Below are 6,149 nucleotides of genomic sequence, written 5' to 3' on the forward strand. Positions count from 1 at the left end.
GTACTGCAGTGTGTTTTAGACCGCTAAGATGCAGTGTTTTAGACCGCTGAGATGCAGTGTTTTAGACCGCTGAGATGCAGTGTTTTAGACCGCTGAGATGCAGTGTTTTAGACCACTGAGCCACCCGGGAGTTGATAGTATTTTAAACTGTTGTAGTGAATGTTGATTTTTAGCAACCCATTATCGACTGACAGGTTCAGGTTGTCTCACTACACTGAACAAAATTATAAAATGCAACATGTAAAGTGTTGGTCCCATGTTTCATGAGCTGAAATTAAAAATCCCAGAAATGTTCTAAATACACAAAAAGCTTTTTTCTCGCAAATTTGTTTACGTCCCTGTTAATGAGCATTTCTCCTTTTCCAAGATAATCCATCCACAGGTGTGGCATATCAAGAAGCTGATTAAACAGCTTGATCATTACACTGATGCACCTTGTGCTTTGGACAATAAAAGGCCACTTTATTAAAATGTGCAGTTTTGTCACAACACAATGCCACAGATGTCTCAAGGTTTGCGGGAACGTGCAGTTGGCATGCTGACTGCAAGAATGTCCCCCAGAGCTACCATCTGCTGCCTCCAATGTCATTTTTAGAGAACTTGGCAGTTTGTCCAACCGGCTTCACAACTGCAAACCACGTGCAACCACTCCAGCCCAGGACCTCCATATCCGGCTTCTTCACCTACGGGATTGTCGGGGGGCATACGAGTATTTCTGTCTGTAATAAAGCCCTTTTGTGGGGAAAAACTCATTCTGATTGGCTGGGCCTGGCTCCCCAGTGGGTGGGCCTATGCCCACCCATGGATGCATCCCTGCCCAATCATGTGAAATCCATAGGTTGGGGCTTAAATTGACTGATTTCCTTGTATGAACTGTAACTCAATAAAGTCTTAGTAATTGTTGCATGTTGCATTTTATATTGTAATTCCGGTATATATGTTATATAGCTAGCTAAAGATAGCATAGAAAGCAGGCTAACGTTATTTGCCAGTCAATTAGCCACCACCAGGTTACATTGATCAGCTAACGCTAGCCATGCAGAGATAGTTTGATTTTGACAGTTTAAGCCCGTTATCTACTTCCCCACATTCAGATGAACTCATGAATAACCGTTTTATGTCTGCGTGCAGTTTTGAAGGTAGTTGTTAACTAGTGTTAGTGCAGTTGCTAACTAGCGTTATTGCCACAAGGTAGGGCTCGTGAAACTACGTCTCTAGACTAGAGTAACTAAATGTGATATAGTGGTAGGCCTTCATGTTGTCTCAGCAGCTCTGTAGAATTATATGGGTTTAGCACCATCTAGGGGCTAGGAGGAGGAGGGCTCCACAGAACAAGAGGTGAGGAAGAGGAGGAGGAGGGCTCCACAGAACAAGAGGTGAGGAAGAGGAGGGCTCCACAGAACAAGAGGTGAGGAAGAGGAGGAGGAGGAGGGCTCCACAGAACAGGGGGCTAGGAAGAGGAGGAGGAGGGCTCCACAGAACAGGGGGCTAGGAGGAGGGGGAGGAGGGCTCCACAGAACGGGGCTAGGAAGAGGAGGAGGAGGGCTCCACAGAACAGGGGGCTAGGAAGAGGAGGAGGAGGGCTCCACAGAACAGGGGGCTAGGAGGAGGGCTCCACAGAACAGGGGGGCTAGGAGGAGGGCTCCACAGAACAGGGGGCTAGGAAGAGGAGGGGGGGCTCCACAGAACGGGGCTAGGAGGGGGAGGAGGGCTCCACAGAACAGGGGGCTAGGAGGGGGAGGAGGGCTCCACAGAACAGGGGGCTAGGAGGAGGAGGAGGGCTCCACAGAACAGGGGGCTAGGAGGAGGGGGAGGAGGGCTCCACAGAACAGGGGGGCTAGGAGGAGGAGGAGGGCTCCACAGAACAGGGGGCTAGGAAGAGGAGGGGGGGCTCCACAGAACAGGGGGCTAGGAAGAGGAGGGGGAGGGCTCCACAGAACAGGGGGCTAGGAGGAGGAGGAGGGCTCCACAGAACAGGGGGCTAGGAGGAGGAGGAGGAGGAGGGCTCCACAGAACAAGGGGCTAGGAAGAGGAGGGGAGGGCTCCACAGAACGGGGCTAGGAGGAGGGGGGAGGAGGGCTCCACAGAACAGGGTGCTAGGAGGAAGAGGAGAGCTCCACAGAACAGGGAGCTAGGAGGAGGAGGAGGGCTCCACAGAACAGGGGGCTAGGAGGAGGAGGAGGAGGGCTCCACAGAACAGGGGGGCTAGGAGGAGGGGGAGGAGGGCTCCACAGAACAGGGGGCTAGGGGGAGGAGGGCTCCACAGAACAGGGGGCTAGGAGGAGGGGGAGGAGGAGGAGGGCTCCACAGCATAGGGGGGCTAGGAGGAGGGGGGAGGAGGAGGAGGAGGGCTCCACAGCATAGGGGGGCTAGGAGGAGGGGGAGGAGGAGGAGGAGGGCTCCACAGCATAGGGGGCTAGGAGGAGGGGGGAGGAGGAGGAGGAGGGCTCCACAGCACAGGGGGCTAGGAGGAGGTGGGCTTCACAGAGCGGGGGACTAGGAGGAGGAGGGCTCCACAGAACAGGGGGCGAGGAGGAGGAGGAGGGCTCCACAGACAGGTGGCTAGGAGGAGGAGGAGGGCTCCACAGCACAGGGGGCTAGGAGGAGGAGGAGGGCTCCACAGCACAGGGGGCTAGGAGGAGGGGGAGGAGGGCTGCACAGAACAGGGGCTAGGAGGAGGAGGAGGGCTGCACAGAACAGGGGGCTAGGAGGAGGAGGAGAGCTCCACAGAACAGGGGGCTAGGAGGAGGAGGGGAGGGCTCCACAGAACAGGGGGCTAGGAAGAGGAGGGCTGCACAGAACAGAGGGCTAGGAGGAGGGGGAGGAGGGCGCCACAGAACAGGGAGCTAGGAGGAGGAGGAGAGCTCCACAGAACAGGGGGCTAGGAGGAGGGCTGCACAGAACAGGGTGCTCGGAGGAGGGGGATGAAGAGGAGGGCTCTACAGAACAGATTCGATCCAATTTATCCTGCATTGATTTGTAAGATCCCACCTGGCCAAAGTAATAAGAGAGAATAGGTATTTTTCCACCCATCTCGCACCGCCTCCTCTCTATCTCTCTATCTCTCTCTATCTCTATCTCCATATTTCTCCCATCTTTCTCTCCCTCTTGTAACAACCATGCCAATTAAAGTAGTTGAACAATCAGGTGTTCTCTCTCAGTAAAGAAGAGGAGTAATCTACAGGAGGCTGAGCATTTCATATGATCTGAACCAGACATAAAATAATTACATTCCTACAGCTTGATGGACAAAAAAAGTGGAGACTTGATTTATTGTGTTTAGTTCAAATAAGCAGCACAAGGTAACAATACCAGGGCCCATAGTCTGATAGACTTCACTACTTGTCAAGACCAGGGCCCATAGTCTGATAGACTTCACTACTTGTCAAGACAAGGGCCCATAGTCTTGTCACTACTTGTCTTGACCAGGGCCCATAGTCTGATAGACTTCACTACTAGTGAAGTCTATCAGACTATGGGCCCTGGTCAAGACAAATATTCCAGTCTATCAAACTATGGGCCCTGGTTAAAACAAGTAGTGAAGTATATCAGACTATGGGCCCTGGTCAAGACAGGTAGTGAAATCTATCAGATTATGGGCCCTGGTCAAGAGTAGTGCACTATATAAGGAATAGGGTGCAATTGGGACACTACCCAGATGATCGCTTGCTTCCCTTTTGAGTCTATAATGCATGTAATAATGTAATAACAGGTGGCGCTAATCATTCATATAAAACATTACATCACCAGGTGGTGCTAGAGTCATTCATATAAAATATTACATCACCAGGTGGCGCTAGGTCATCATAACATCACCAGGTGGTGCTAGAGTCATTCATATAAAATATTACATCACCAGGTGGTGCAGAGTATTCATATAAAATATTACATCACCAGGTGGTGCGGCATCATTAAAACAGGAGTAAAGGTGGCGCCAGAGTATTATATAAAACAACTCACCATGTGGCGCTAGAGTCATTCATATAAAATATTACATCACCAGGTGGCGCTAGGTACATATATTTACATCACCAGGTGGCGCTAGAGTCATTCATATAAAATATTACATCACCAGGTGGCGCTAGAGTCATTCATATAAAATATTACATCACCAGGTGGTGCTAGAGTCATTCATATAAAATATTACATCACCAGGTGGTGCTAGAGTCATATAAAATATTACATCACCAGGTGGCGCTAGAGTCATTCATATAAAATATTACATCACCAGGTGGCGCTAGAGTCATTCATATAAAACATTACATCACCAGGTGGTGCTAGAGTCATTCATATAAAATATTACATCACCAGGTGGTGCTAGGGTCATTCATATAAAACATTACGTCACCAGGTGGTGCTAGAGTCATTCACATAAAACAGAGCAGGCAACACACAGTCACCATGGCCACAGCTAGTTTCTCTGATGTACTGAGGGATACCAGACAGCAGGGAAAAAGCCAAACATAGTCATGGTAGCATGTAATATAGACACTGTATGTTTATGATTGACACATATGTGTTGTTTTACAGGGTCAGCCATAGTAGTATGATAGGTGTTGTTTTACAGGGTCAGCCATAGTAGTATGATAGGTGCAGTGAAATGTGTTGTTTTACAGGGTCAGCCATAGTAGTATGATAGGTGCAGTGTAATGTGTTGTTTTACAGGGTCCGTCATAGTAGTATGATATGTGTTGATTTACAGGGTCAGCCATAGTAGTATGATAGGAGTTGTTTTACAGGGTCAGCCATAGTAGTATGATAGGTGCAGTGATATGTGTTGTTTTACAGGGTCAGCCATAGTAGTATGATAGGAGTTGTTTTACAGGGTCAGCCATAGTAGTATGATAGGTACAGTGAAATGTGTTGTTTTACAGGGTCAGCCATAGTAGTATGATAGGTGTAGTGTAATGTGTTGTTGTACAGGGTCAGCCATAGTAGTATGATATGTGTTGTTTTACAGGGTCAGCCATAGTAGTATGATAGGTACAGTGAAATGTGTTGTTTTACAGGGTCAGCCATAGTAGTATGATAGGTACAGTGAAATGTGTTGTTTTACAGGGTCAGCCATAGTAGTATGATAGGTGCAGTGTAATGTGTTGTTTTACAGGGTCAGCCATAGTAGTATGATAGGTGCAGTGTAATGTGTTGTTGTACAGGGTCAGCCATAGTAGTATGATAGGTGCAGTGTAATGTGTTGTTGTACAGGATCAGCCATAGTAGTATGATAGGTGCAGTGTAATGTGTTGTTTTACATGTCACATTGTCATGTGTCTCTCTTCACCCCCCCATTGCATGAGTGATGTCACATTGTCATGTGTCTCTCTGCACCCCCCCATAGTATGAGTGATGTCATATTGCCATGTGTCTCTCTGCACCCCCCCATAGTATGAGTGATGTCACATTGTCATCTGTCTCTCTTCACCCCCCCATAGCATTAGTGATGTCATATTGTTATGTGTCTCTCTGCACCCCCCCCCCCATAGTATGAGTGATGTCACATTGTCATGTGTCTCTCTTCACCCCCCCATAGTATGAGTGATGTCACATTGTCATGTGTCTCTCTGCACCCCCCCATAGTGAAGCTGAGTAAACACCTCTAAAGCTCTGCAGTTAAAGGGCCACTCTGTGATTCGTCCACATTAAAGAGACAGTCTGTGATATGGTCTTCAGGCTCTGGTGGTGAAGGTCTTAATGAAAGCCTGCATTGGAGCGTGATCACTAAATCTCACCCTACCCCCACCTGTCCTGTTTTATTGTCAATATCAGATACCTCGGGGTTGGTGGGGGGTGACAGGGTGGGGGTAAATATGATGAAAGCTTTGCTCTTACAGCGATAAAATAACTACATTTCAAGAGCCTCAAGGTTGTTATTAGGCAGGGCTGCAATCTGAGCATTATCACCCCGGGAGAGGAGAAGCAGGGTGGCCAGGTGTACATACAAAGCACCCCCCCACCTCTCTCCCCCTCCCTCTCTCTCTCTCTCCCTCTATCTTCTCCCTCTCGCTGTCTCTCTCCTTCATCTTCTCTCTCTCTCTCTCTCCCCCTCCCTCTCTCTCTCTCTCTCTCCCTCTATCTTCTCCCTCTCTCTCTCCCCTCTATCTTCTCCCTCTCTCTCTCTCCCTCTATCTTCTCCCTCTCTCTGTCTCTCC

The sequence above is a fragment of the Salmo salar genome, chromosome ssa17, assembly GCF_905237065.1.
Source record: "Salmo salar chromosome ssa17, Ssal_v3.1, whole genome shotgun sequence".
NCBI lineage: Eukaryota > Metazoa > Chordata > Actinopteri > Salmoniformes > Salmonidae > Salmo > Salmo salar.